The following is a 15,058-nucleotide window of genomic DNA, read 5'->3' as shown; positions in this document are numbered from 1 at the left end:
GAGCCCCGAGCCGGGGATCAGGAAGCCGCTGCGCAGGGTCGTCATCAGCGCTGACACGGCGGCCGCGTGCGCCTCGCTTCCCGCTCCCTTTGCGTGTTTCTGTCACGGGTTCGAATACACGGACCGAGCCGCGCGTGGATTTGTTCTGTTTATTTGTTCTGTTTATTCCATCGCTTGCGCCACCTAAAGCGTTAGCAGGTGTCGGCCGATGCGATGGTGTCTCCCTCCGCTGTGGCTTCGGTGGCCAGGAACTTTCTAGGTGCTGTTTGTTCCCTGCGGCCGGCCTGGTGCCTGCTTGCCGATGGAAATGCTGGAAAAACGGAACGATACAACCTTGAGACGTGTAGGTCCACAAATTTGCCTTATTCATTTGCTGTGTTTCCCTTCTGCGCGGTTTTGACCTTGCTGTGTGGCCGTTGGCGCGCTGCCTCCCGGGAGGCCGGTGGATGAGGTGTTGGGGTGCTGCGGGGAGACTCGAGTCCCCCACCCCTCTGACAGCTGCTTCTCCCACAACCATCCGGCGTGAGGATGGCAGTTTTCATGCCCACGCGACCAACCTGAACCCGTTTCAAACATCTATTTTTGGCTGACCGTGGAAGAAGCTACCGGGCCTATCATTAAAGTCTCAAATCAATGACTTTGGATGTAGCACAGAAATTGTAAAGCGAGTAGAAAAATAGTCCCTTTGGCTTTCCCAGAGATTTATTTTTATTTTGGAGATTCTTTTGGCTCATATTTTATTCAAGTTAGTCATGATATAGAGTTGGGAAAAACATGAATTATTCTCATACCTGCCTCAAAGAAGAAATAAATCGCGTGTAATTTTAGGCATATTAAGGTCACACATGAAAACATTCTCATTGACTTTTGCAAACGTCCTTTTTCTTGAACTTGGCTGTGAATAGAATATATGTGAGTCTCGCTGCCGTGTGTTCCTATGTTTAGTCCTATGCGAAGCTTGTGTTACCTTTAGAACAGAGCAGATGATCTTTTGTGCAATTTTCAAAACTGGTCGTTAGTGTTCTAACTGAGTCCCAGAATAAAAAGTTACTCAGGTTAGGAATACAAAAGAAAAACAGGAAGGTACTGGCGCCTGCACCCCTGTCCCATCCGTCACCCCCACACACACCCCTCCACCGCTCCCCACTCACGTGCATAACCTACCTATCTCTCTGATGACCAACCGCAGGGCTTCGCCAACACTAGTGATTGATTAGGAAGAATATTGATACAGTCACGCTGGGAAAACAAGGTCTTCCTGATGCTTTTTATTATTATTATTATTATTATTATTACTATTATTATTATTACTGTCTTAACTAAAAGTGATCAACTCGCTCCACTTCACTGCTGTTTTCAGCTAAATAGAAGATTATGATTATTATTTTTCAGGGATCGCAGCCAAGGAGAAACTCCCCCCCCCCGCCCCCGCCGCCCAAAGAAAGGAAATGTCAGAAAGTCAAAATGCAAGGCAGATAAAAACTGGGCTGAGTTTAATGAACCGTCGACCGCGACTAGATTGATCCATGCAGACCCGTCTGCTGCGTCAACTGGCATTTCCTTTAGCTATTCTTGGCTTTATAACATTTGTGTTATGGGAAATTAGAGCAATTTCTATGATGCTTTCGATTTCCTGCCCCTAGGAACAAAGTGCAGTTTTCTGGGGGAGACAGTGCCCCCTTGTTGCCATCCTCCATCGCCCGCCTCTTTCCTGGACCCTGAGCCTGGGTCAGGAACCCCTGGGTCCCCTGTCACAACAGCCAACTGTTTCTGTCCCCCGCTCGTTCCATTGTGCATTGTCCTGGGTCGTATGGGTTCCTTTCAGAGTCTGGGGGGCAGAGGCTGACGGAGGGGACGCCGGCACGCTAGGCGAAAGACCTCTGGAGAGTTAACCCAGATGAGATGAATGCTTCTCACTAAGCCGGATTTGGGCAGTCTTGAATGGAAGCTGTTTCTCCGTGGAGTCAACACTTGGGTTGTAATCGATAGGAGACATCTTAAGGAATGTCGATTTTTCTCTTCTTTTTTTTATTCCAATAGAACTACGCATTTCCTTCTTGCACAGGACTCTCTCTGAATCCTGAAATATCTCTGAGGCCGGAGGGGCCGACCCGGAGGTGCAATGCACGCAGCCACACTCTTGAGACGGGAAACTCAACTTTGTAAGAACAAATCCCGGGGTTAAAAAAATCTGAGTTCTAGTTCTGTTGTTTTTTGTTGTTGTTCTTTTCTTCATTTTTGTCTTTGATTAGGCCGATTCTGACTGCCCAAGGACATCTGAGAGAGGTTCTGGCAAAGGCACAGAGAGCTTGTTCTGATATTAAACTCTCTGGTTCAAGTCGAAGATTCTGTCGGATGTAGAACCACAGCACTTGCTGAACTTGCCGAAGTGTCGATGTGTGTATTTCTGTGGACGGGCACATATCCCCTTTACAGTTTAGCCTTGACTTTGCAGTGTATTTGCTACATTCCATCACTCAATTTATTCTCTGGTTCCTTTTGAGAAATATAAGCCCATGCACATTTCCATGGAAACCATTATATCGTTGATCTATGTTCTAAAAAGAGAAACGGACATTTCCTTAATGTATACTATATAGAAACCACAAACTGTGATGCATATAATTTCTATTAACCTTCACGGAAACCCTATGCACAAACGATTATAATCATCATTTAAGCATGAGGAAATTACAATTTTGAAAGATTAGGAATCTTGGACATCACATAGATGGTAAATAGTCAGATGGATTTAAAAAAAAAAAAAAAAAGGTCTGGCTTCAAAATGAACTCTCCTGCCAGTATATTCACTCGCACTCTTTTAAAAAACATTTTAATATTCTGTAAATTACATTTTTTACTCTTTGCAAAAAAAAAAAAAAACGAGGCTCATTTCCCATGAACCAGATTTACACAGTTAATTCACAGCGTGTTTTGGATGCCTGCTAGCTTCTGAGTGGCGCAGGTGAGAGGTGTGTCTTCCTGGCCCTCAGGGAAGTCGCCAGAACGAGGCCTCGGTGAAGTAAAACGCAGGTGACAGAGTCTCATGATGATGCATCATTAATTCATTTTTAATTTAATTTTTTTTAGAGTTTGCAATCGAGGTAGTACCTGTGCATATGAAAAGCAAACCTAAAACAGAGAAGCGATGTGGCCTCCTCCATCCACCCTTGTGCCCAAGCTCCACTCCTCAGGGGAGATCATTTTTAGCTTTTTAGTTGTTTTATTTCCATGTTTTAAATAATAAGCAAGCTTAAATTACTATTTATTAACAACTCACTTATGGATTTTAAGTTCCCTATGCTCTTCGCCCGCTCAGATACCACCCGAAATACACACGTAATGGACAAACATTCACGAACAAACAAACGCACACACATACTTCTGCCTTCAATCTTTCTGTTTAATTCATGACGTTTTTTGGTTAAATTGATATTTAGATGTTGACAACTTTGATCAGGTGAAATCTGAGGCCCAGAGCAGCGAAGCGATTTGCTGGCCGAGTGTATAAAGGAGGAAAAAACTAAAACTCAGATCTCTTGCTTTCTCTAGTGCAGAATTCAGGGAAGGCGAGGGTGCTGCACAGAGCCGGAAACTGTACTAATACATGCAGAACTTTAAATGGTAACAAATATTCACATTAAAAAAGCAACAGGCAGCCATTTTGAAACGTTCAAGAGCTCAGACGTTACAACCATGTATTCTTCCTGCCAGTCTTGAAAACGAACTTACAAATGCAAAAAATAACTCCATGAAAGGTAAATAAGCCATCTGGAAGGAGACACACAGAAATCTCGCGCCTCTTGGTGGAAGAATGCAACAATATATTTGAATTGATCTTGCCCTTCCCCACCAAAAAACAAAACAAAAGAAAATAAACAAAAACCAGAGAAACCCTTAGGCAAACCTGAACATGATGAAGGCTTTTTATCCAAGTGTCTTTTTATAGAAAGCGTGGAAACGCAGGAATGGTTGTCCGCCCCGTGAGCATGCAACTAAGCAAAATCCAGGTTATGGTGAACTTGAAGGGTCCCTGTCATTTCCTAGCATTGCAACAGACAGCAGACTAGAAGCTTGCGTCTCCTTCTCTCGCTCCCTCTCTATGTGTGTGTGTGTGTGTGTGTGTGTGGTGAATGCACCTGTGCGAGAAAATGAACCAAACCACAGGTTAGTGGATTGTTTGATTAATGGTATTGGGAAGATCATCTAATTATTTGGAGAAAGTCAATTTTTTCTTTAATCTCCTATCATATACCCAAACACAGATTCATGTAAAACACTAAGTTGTCAATATATCAACACATTATAGTTGAAGTCACAGAGGAAAACATCAGCAAATTACATTTAACACACTGAAGTTAAAAGATTGAAATTATTAGAGGTAAGAAAATAATTGCCTATATAAATTCTAGATGAAATATTGATTATTATAAAATATACCACCTTTTTATAAACGAGCAAAAAAAATGAAAGCACTAATAAAAAGAAACTAAGGTCAATTAACAAATTTTATACAAATGAATAACAAATAAATGACAAATAAATAACAAAATGTGTAATAGAGTTGTAATCATTACATGCATGAACTACCAACTGTAAAATAAGAAAATTAAAATATGACAACATGTGGTCAGAAGGGGATGGGATTACTGTGGTCGATCATTTGATAGAACCTTTCTAGAAACACAATGGCAGTGTGTTTCAAAGGCTTTTAAATGTTTTAAATGTCAAGCCCTACAATTCCATATCTCAGACTCGAAGGTCATGATCAGAGATTTGGTCTAGAGCCAAGCACAAAAACGGCCAAATAATAGCAGAACCTTTCGGAAGCTTACCGATGGTTCAAAGGGGTGGACAAGCGTTTCATACTATATTCAAAAGACGATACATTATGCAACCGTTAAGAATGATGTTTTCTCTAAGCGTTTGATCAGGAAAATGCCCATGACATAATATGCAAAGTGCTCAGATAAAACTTGTGTACATTTTACATATATGTAGCGAACTTATATAAACGACAGAAATATATAGACATTTATGCAGTTATGATAATTGTACAGATAACTGGTATGTTATTAGATAAGTTTTCTATCATTATTCACTTAGTGGTTAATAAATATGTCACCAACTACCTATGTACTTATGTGGATATGAGTTAAATACATAGAGAAAATTATGAAATTATTATTTCAAAATTTAACCACTGTTTTCTCTGGATGGCAATGTGCTGATTTTATTATTTAACCACTTTATTTCCGATTCTTCTTTTTACAAATTCATTCCAACTTACAAAAACTAGATGAGGCTAAGTATACATATTTAGCTTTGATGAAATGCACAAAATGTGAAAGTCAGCTTTCTTCTAGTGTAGATTCATCCTGAGAATATGAGAGAAGCCAGCGGCATCAAAGATGCTGCCCAAAGCCCGGGGAGGGTCAGCAATGACTAAGACCAAAGAGTGTGTAGACCCTCGATATACATCTATATGCCTACAGGCTTAGGTGAATTCTGCTCGAAATTGTATTATTTTCATGAAAAGAGCACCGATTTGTTATCGATTATTACTAAGGCTCAAATATTTTAGCAATTAAATATGAAAATTCGAAATGCAGTATAATCCACTTTCTTCAACTCAAGTTTTTCTTAAATAACATGAGAACGATTATTTACAAATGTGTGTGTTTGTGGGAACTTCCAAAAACCTTACTTTTAATGGTTTCTACAATATTTAGTACACTATTATAGTCTCCTATTTGAAATTTATAGCTTTCGATATTTTATTTCGCCTGTTTCTTCCCTATCCCTCGTGTGTGTGTACACACACATACACGTGTCTTTCATAGCTTTCTATTCTTTATAATTCTGTGTCCCTCAATACGAACCCATTGTCTCAAGATATTAAGCATTTTCCTTAAGATTTACAAAGGAAGGACGCTAGACGCTCCCCCTTAAGTGAAAACACAATGCTGTTTAATACATCAGGGCAAAAACTTCAAAACACATTCTAGGGGGAACGGTGACTTAATGCCTGTGTTCCGTAACATATCAAGTACTGGCCGACTAAGGTACAAGATCATCTCAACCTCACTCAGCTGGGATTCTCAGAGAAGTTAACACCCTGAGCAGCCGCGAGTTCGACAGGTGACAGGTTGGAACACCTGGAAAGGTAGATGACCTCGTGAGCCTCTCGGGACGAGAGTGGATGTCCGCCTCTGGGATGGGCAACCGATGACCTCCGTCTGAGATCTACACACTTCTAGAATATACGAATCGCGATGGGGTAGAGCAGACATGTTCAGATGAGTTTCAAAGACAGATAGTTTGATGCTTTGTTGAAGATGTGAGGTGAAGCAAGAGTTAAAATTTAAGCTGGAAACGAGCAAGGTGCTTCTACCACGAAGTACGTCTTCACGAGTGTAACTTAGAGGAGCCGTAAAGATCAAAACGTTGGTGACAAGATGATGACGTTGGAGAAGATGAAGAATTTTATGGACATGGCGGTGTCTGGAGATCGCTGAGCCGATTCCTGCAGGGGGCGTGAGGATACTGGCCTCGGGTGGTAATTCCCGCCTGTGTGAGCCGAGGTTACGTCGCCTCCACTCAGAAAGACCAGAGCCTTGGCCAGGACTAGCTACGACTTCGAAGATTCCGGAGTAAAAATCCACCGGGAGGCTTGTAAACCTAAGACCTGTCCGCCTGCACACGCACACACACGCGCACACACTCACACGCACACACACGCGCATGCACACACCTTCACACGCACGCACACGCGTGCACACACGTGCATGCATACATACATGCGCGCACACACACACGCACACTCAGAGCTCTCAAGCGATTTATGAGCCACATGCTACCTACAGCCGAAGTGACTTCTGGGATCCCCAGGGCCGGTGTCCTAGAGTGTTGGTGGAGAGACGCCTCTGATGCAAAAGTCAGGAGAGATGGCCTTGTGATTCCGCAGAGCTCGTTTTCGACTGCTTCCCACAATCCCGCACGAGAGACCCACTTACGGTCCGGACGAGCTGGCGCGATGCCTGCGGTCCCCGCTGGTCACAGCCCTCCCCGTGAGGAGGTGCGTCATCGGGAGGCAGAAACCCACGGCTCACCCTGTGTCTGGGGGGAGGACATCACACACGTGCACATAATGGATTTTCTGGGGGCGTCATGCGCTATAATGGAAAAAGCGTTAAGTCTCGACATTGAAACCGAACCAAACAAAGGACTTGGAAGCCAGCTTCGCCGGGACCTAGCCTGGGACCCGAGACTGGCTAATTAGCCTCTTTGCCACTTCCTTCGCCCGCCCAGGGGCCACGGCGATCCCCGTCTGACGGTGTCGCTGGGAAGATGGACAAGATGACGTGGGAAACCAGCAGCTGCTCGGAGGCGGGATCGTCATCGGGCCGGCAGCACGAACCAAGATGACCACCCGCGTCCGTGCCGTTCTGCAGCGTGAGCCATCGGCTGGTCAGGCGCGGGGGTCCCAGTGACGACACTGACCCTCAGGCGTCCAGCGCCCGACGCAGGGCACGGACGACGCAGGTGCTTAGAAGCTGCTCTTCCAACCTGGAGGGTTTTGCAGCGGAGTCCACGCATTTTAGCACGTTTGAGGGAAGCGCCATTTATCTCTCGGTGTCGACCTTCGGGGGCTTTTGGCAGGAAGTTTACCCGTGGGCGGGCCCGTGGCTGCGGCGACTGGCTTCATGTCACGCGTGGATACGCGGCTTGCGTCGGGTGCTCCGTTCCCCCGTTCCTCCACTTCTTGTCGCTAAGGGGACGCTCACAACAGCAGCGCTTACATCACAGGGTTGTCGTAAAACCGAAATGCGACGTGTGTGTGTAAAGCACGTGCGGTGTGCGTGAAGGCACGCGTGGCGTGCGTGTCAAGCACGCGGACACCGAGTTCACTGAGTGAGAGGTGTGACTATTTCGCTATGGAGAAATCGCCCTTGGGGAATAAGAGATATTTAAGAAGCGCTCACGTGCTCACCGATGGGCTGTGCATCCCTGAGGTCCGGCACGTCCCACGGAGATGGACCGGTCCCTGCCCGCAGACCCTATCTCTTGTCATTGTCACTGCGAGCTGCAGTCACCTACAGATATCCCAGTGGCGACAGGTAACTTCTCTTAGGGCTGAGGCTGTGAAAACCTTTTTGGATCCAAAGAGTTGTCATAGTTCCTGCAAGTCTTCTAATGCCAGGCGGGGTGTGACCAGATGCCGTATGGTTTGTCTTCCTTGTCCTTCAGCTGGCTGCAAAGGTCGAGTCAATGACACAGTTTACAATGAGCTGATTTTAGAGACCAACCTGGATAAAGGGCATTGGAAGTGATATATTATTCCGAATGCTTGTAGATCGATTTCTCCCCCCAGCCCCCGCTTTCTCTATACCAACACCACCGAGGTGTTGAAGACACTTAGTAGTCGCCAGCAACCGGCTTTTTCGGGGTTTAGGAGCAAATGTGCCTCTAACTCTTTCCTGGGAGCAGGTGACTGGTTCGGGGGCAGCACCTGAGTGGAGCAGGTCCCACTCCAGTTATATCAGATCTGAGAGACGGTTCTGTGGCATTTATTTTAAAATCACGCCGTGTGCTCCAATATAAGGAAAGAGACCAGAGCGTGGGAGAGAAATAGAAAGTTAAACCGAGGAGAAAAATCGTTCAATTTTTAAAGGCTTCTTAGATATGGCAAGGGATGGCAATATATTTTTACATCTCCTATATTTTTGAAATGATAGGATTTGCATGGAGTTACAGGATTATTGCAGAACATAGATGTTGGATAAAATTCAAAAACCCACGGACTCTAATCCGACATTACGAAGTGCAAAATAATGTCGCGAAGCATTCTGGAAAAGTTTAGGTTAAAAATTCAAAAGTTAGTTTTCCCTAACATGTGTTTTCCCAGAGAAAAGGACTATATTCTTACACCTCATAAATTTATACCTCTCAAATTTGAAAACTAGATGAAGGGATGCACATTTATTATTCATGAGCTTGGAGTGTTTCTTATCACTTTAAATTAACTTCGTTTTTGCCATGAGATATTTAATTCATCATGGAGTATTTTTAAATATTTGGTAAGATTTTTTTTTTTCTCCCTCAAACAGAAACTGTAAATTCTCGCAAAGCCATAGGGTGGAGCTGGTGGACAAAGGTTGATTCATACAGATTTCATTGTTTTGCTGGTTGTTATGTCTGAGATTTTATTTTTTTACTGCATTTACTACCATGTTAGGTCTGATAAATTTCCTATGAAACTTACTATTTGCTTTTGTATTTCTATTTAAAATTCCTATACCCAGTCTTAGTTGCTTAGTTCTCAAAGAATTATGAAAATAAGTGATAGCCATTATGATTTTTTAACCAGAGATAATATCTTTCCAAAGAAGGCAAGTTGTAGGTCATGGCATTCATATGGAAACCTCGGTTACTATACGGATGTCTGTAGCAGGAATATGGAGTTTGTAAGGTATAATTTAATGCCATATGTTTTAAGCGAGTATATATACTCAGGGTTTAGATGCTCAGAGAAGATTAATTATGTGTATATTTCATTCACTGATTTTTTTCCTCAAAGTATCAACATTACTCTAAAACCAGAATGTTTATAATTTGAAATCAAGAACCATTTGTGGAACAGGGCTCATGTAGACTTATTTAGCTTTGCTAATTTTAATTTGTATCATTAATACAGAGCGATAAGCAAAGAATAAGGCATGTGTGTAATGGGCGGAACTATGCAAGGTTGTGTGAGAATATAAACATCAATAAAATAATTTTATTTTATGCATGGAGCTTATAATCTAGTTTTAAAAATACCGTGTTTATAAAAAGTTAAGTAACACTGAACACTAAAATACGATTCCAGACCAGAAATAAAGAGCTGTCATAGGAAAATACAAATTTAGGACCCCAAAAATTTTTAGAAACACGGCTTGAAGTATGAATAGAAATTCGTGCAAGGAGATCGAGAGACACAAACACGAAAATTAACAGCTATCTGTCTACTTACGATTAAAAACGAGAAGGAAGAAACGTCACTTCAACGCGCTTGAGCAATATTACCTGCCAAGCTCCTGAAAGGCAAAGGCTTCACAGCGTCCGGATGCATTCGCTGTGCAGGAGGCCGAGCTCGCTGGGGTTCCCCCGACACATTGAAAACCATAAACTGGGTAAATATTTTCCTCCTCTGGACAGAACGCACAGTTTTTAGAAAGAGTCGCATCCTATTAAACGTTGGCACTTAGTTCTAGACTGATTCTAGGCTAGCGAATGGAATGTGACGTGCACGGAGTATTAAGTAGAGACCGTCCGTCCGTCTCCGGCGGGAACCAGCTCTCACCGGCTGCCCCTGGCACGCCTGCGTCTGGGTAAAAGGCGTCAGGGAGCGCAGCCATAAACCGATGAAAGTGGAAGAGAAAATGAGTTTTACTAAAAAAAAACGTGTTAATGATGGTGCTGCTGGGAACAGTAGGATGAGTGTGCAGAGGTGACGGAAGCCATTTGTCGAGTGCCAGCCACACCACCAAAACGGAGTTACAGCCCAGCACTAGGAGTGCTCTAATTGATTCAGAAAAGCACACGATGCGGTGATAGGTGCCAAGGGCCCGGTCCTTGATACTTGATATATAATCTTGTATGTTGGAATGATCCAAAGCAGCGGTCCCCAACCTTTGCGGCACCAGGAACCAGCGCTTCCATGAGAATCTAACGCCTGAGGATCTGAGGCGGAGGCGAGGCGGGGATGCTGGCGCTGGGCAGCGGCTGCAGACGCAGATGGAGCTTCGATCACCCACCACTCACCTCCTGCTGTGCAGCCCGGTTCCTAACGGGCCACAACCGGTACCAGTCCACGGCCCTGGGGTTGGAGACCCCTGAATTAAAGTCTTCACAGAAGAAGCGACATCTCAGCCGGGACTAAAAATGAGTAGGAGCTCATTAGGCCCATATGGTAGCAGGCGAGAGGGAGAAAATTCTAGTCCAAAAAGATAACTTCCGATATGGCGGCTCTGTGAGACTGAGTCCCAGAGACATTGATGGCTCTCCTTAGGTCAAAGAGCTCCTCTGTCCCCAGTGCGAGACACAGCTCACACCTCTAGACCAGGCGCTGGCCAACGGCTGCCCGTGGGTGAACGAGGGCTTGCTGCCTGTTTCGTCGCGAAGTTTGATGGTAGCGCGGCCGCCTCATTTGCCTGGGTGTTGTCTGAGGCCATGGCCACACTACAGTGGCAGACCCTGTATCCTGCAGAGCCCTTCATGGAAGAAAGTTAGCCGGCACCTGCTTCAGGATTTCAGCTCGGCCGTTCTTCAGGACCCTCAGGATGATATTGGTGACAAAATGGGGACACATTTAAAATACGTTATGGCTGAACGTATACTTTGCAGGTAGTAATCATTATGGTGACACTAAATACCCTAAAATTAAACGAGGCTTCTTACGATATGAACATCACAAAGTACGGGAGAGCATTCGGCAAAGAAATGAAAGGCTTATCTGCATTTAGGACCCGGGGACAAGAAGGGCAGGCCAAGAACAAACAGCAGGGGCGTTGGGGACCGTGGGGAGCAAAACGGGAGGACGTCCGAGACTGGGGCGAGTCCAAAGCTGACGAAAAGTCCCAGGGTTCGAGGAGTAAGAGAAGACGTCGGATTTGAGATTAGAGGGGCACTGAAGTCCCTGTCGTTGGTGGCGATGAGGTGACCAATTCTGGTACCACTTTCACTCAACTGAAAAAAAAAATGGCAGTCTCATCGAGACAGCTCATTTCACAAAGTCCCATTTAAATGCCGATCTCATTATGTCGTGTCATACAGGTTGCCCGTAGGAAACGGAAGTTTTTGTTCATTTGCCCATGACTGACACCTAGTAAAAAGGAGGCGCTCGGAGGGAAGGGCTAAGATTTCAGTCTGAAAAGTCTAGAAGCTTCCGCAGGTAGAAACAGGTCACGTGAGAAGACTGAGCACCCAGACCTGTAGCACTGTGGTGAGCTAGGCGACCCTGGAGCGAACCCTTTCCAACGTCAAGCCAATTTAGAATTTTATACCTAGCCGACCACAAAACAAGAGTGAGTGTGATAAAGACAGTGTCAGACACGCAAGTTCTCAAAAAATCGACCTGCCAAAGAGCGTTTCTCAGGGAATCTAGAAAACGTCTTTCCCTACAGCAAAAAGGGGTCTTGCCGAGGGACGGTCGCGAGAGCAAGGAGACAGGGTCCGAATTGGAACAGGGGTGAATGGGAATCTGTCCCGGTAAAGGTAAAAGGAAGTGTGGGGTGAATGCAGCAGAAGCAGAAAAATGCCCGGCTTCTGGCAAAGAGGCAGAGGTGGTGAGCTCATGACTCGCCTTCAGTGAGGTCCTAATAGCATCCTTGCGCAGTGCTGGAGACGAAATGGTTACACGTGATCACACGTCCTTCTTCAATCGTTTGAAGCGTTTCTAGAATGATGTTCCTACCGTAGTTTTATGTACATTTTATTTTGTGCTCTCATGAGATTTTAACACTAGAGGAATTAAAAGACTGTGGTTGTATTTTTATATTACGTTCGTGTTTAAGAATTTCCTAATATCACATAATCAGAAAACGAAGTCGCGTAATTACTGAGCATACATTTGGGAATAAGGCCATATACATCTTTTTGTGTGTGTGTCGTTTCGGTGAATATTATCCAGAAGCTTCCTTGCGTGCACCTGCATTTTTAAATAATCCTATGATCTGAAGTATCTGGGGGAGATTCCAGTTAAGAAATGGCAGGAGGGGTGTCACTACCCCTCGGGACGGTGAGGCTGGAGTCCAGTGGGGCGTGGACGGCCACGGTGAGGGTCCTGGCTGGTGCCGCCAACATCAGCCCTGCCCTTCACCGCTCCCTTCGAGTGACAGGGAGCAGCCTGGTGTCCAGTCTTAAAGTCCATGCTGACGACTCAGGCAGCACCCATGTCGACAAAGGTCAGCTGTCCTGGCCACATGCAGCCCTTTGTCTGGGTCGCCAAAGTGCAGCACGAGCCTTAGACTGTGGTCAATTTTGCCATGTTACACGGTGACAAAGTATGGCAGCTGGCTCCACTGAAAAAATGCAAAGTATTTCTGAGTCATTTCTCGGTGATCTTACATTGTTGCTGGACGTGGAAGTAGCGACTGCTACATAAGTTTCACGACTTAATCACCAAACTTAGACTCGCGAAAGAGGTTCATGGACACCTACCTGTCTATAACACAAAATACAATTCAGAGGCTCCGAGTCAGCCTTTCAAAGCGAAAACTTAAGGGCGATTCGGAACTAACCGATAAAACCGAGGAGAGTTAATGGTGTTTGCTCTTAAAAGAGTTATGTATAAAAAAGGTCAATAAAAACCATCAAAAGAAACTTTAGAAAGCGTTACAATAGCATTAAAGATTCAGAGCATAAACGAGTAAATGGAAAGCAAAGCTCGACTTTTCTTAATCGTGCTGAGTTTTTGATAGATAGCACCTTAGGCACCGCACGGTGGTCCCAAGCTGAATGACACCCTGACGACCTTCACTGAATTGGGAGGGAGGGCCCGAGGGGGTGGAAGTTATCATTTAAACATACGCATAGAAAATCCTTTCCTTGGTCCTGCGTTTCTCACCCTGTGGGTGATCTCGCCCTCTAGGGGACGTGTGGCAACATCTGGAGGCGTGTGGTTGTCCCCTGAGTGCTGCGGTGGCCGGCGTTACTGGCAGCCGGTGGGCGAATGCCGGAGTTGGATGTTTTAGGGGTCCAGCCATGGGTTCTCCAGCGAGGGAGCGCCCTCAAGGTGCTGGCCCCTCTGAGCGACGTCATCAGATGTGCCGCTACTGCTCCCACGGTGTCCAGGTAAAGGGAGCTGGTAAAAGCCTCCGGGAAAAATTACCTGCGGGACTTGACACATGCTCTGCCAGGCGGCCAAGGACACAGCAGTCACTCCGGCCTTTCCTCGGCTTTAAATGTCCCTCGAGCCAGTCCGACCGGATCTTCTTCATGAATAACTTTCCCTTTTAAGTTTTTTTAGCTACAATAAACTAAAGAGTTGCACCATGAGCGACCGCAGACACCCCGCCACACTCGGGGGACCGTGGCCTGTGCCGGCCGCTCGTGGGTCACCTCTGCCTGGTGGGACAGCCGCACGGGCTCAGAGCACCTGCGGAGCGCTGGCTGGCTCGGGGCGAGGTGCCGCGCCCACCGGGACCAGTTTAGAAAACAGTGTTTGACAGCGGCTTTCTGCTCAGGCACAGGATCAGTCAACTGTTTTCTTTTCCGGGTTTTTTTTTTTTTATTCCCCCACTTTTGGAAAAGTCGTGATCCCAGGGGAACTATGGGCCGTTCTCACAAAAACAAAGCACGAAAGTAGATGAATCGATTCTGGCTTCCTGTTGTTTGAGTCACACGGCGACTGTCACGCCCAGGGCGCACGCACCCCGACGCCGAGGCAGACATTTTCAAAGGAGGAGATTCTGGGGTACGTGAAGGAAGACTGAAGATCTTGATCTTCGTTCGCTACCTGTGCAGACGCGGGAAACAGCTGGCCAGGCACCGGCATTGTCGTATAAATTTTCTCCCGCGCTTCTCCAGGCCATGCTGGGCTCTGAGAGAAAGCTCGTGCCCGTCAGCCTCTCCTTTCTGCCACCTTCCCGGTAAACGGAAAAGGGAAAAATCACCTTTTTCCAAACGGGTCATCTGTGCAAAGCGTGTCCCCTATTCCGTGGGCTTCGGCGTGGGATTGGAGCTGTCCCTTCGTAAGTCCTGCTGAATCTGCCCATTCCACCGAGGAGATGTGTTTTCTGTCCCCAACTCCTGGCTTTGCTTCTGGAAGTAGATGCCGGGGTGGCCTGTGGACTGCTTCTCCCAGCCTCCCGGGATGGCAAGAACGCTGATGGCCGGTGGCGGGTCCTGGCAGGGACACAGAGTGTCCCCCAAGCACGCCCACTCTCAGCACCCCAAACCCCTGCAGAACCCGGAGCGGCTGCGTGTGAGCTCGCCGGCCCCGACAATTTGTTTCCACGCATCGTTAGGTTTGAAAAACTGTGTCTGTATCTCGTCTGCCCGAACAGTCTGTGGG

Source organism: Pteropus vampyrus, unplaced genomic scaffold (assembly GCF_000151845.1).
Source record: "Pteropus vampyrus isolate Shadow unplaced genomic scaffold, Pvam_2.0 Scaffold52, whole genome shotgun sequence".
NCBI classification, from domain to species: domain Eukaryota; kingdom Metazoa; phylum Chordata; class Mammalia; order Chiroptera; family Pteropodidae; genus Pteropus; species Pteropus vampyrus.
Note: the sequence above shows the minus strand (reverse complement) of the source record.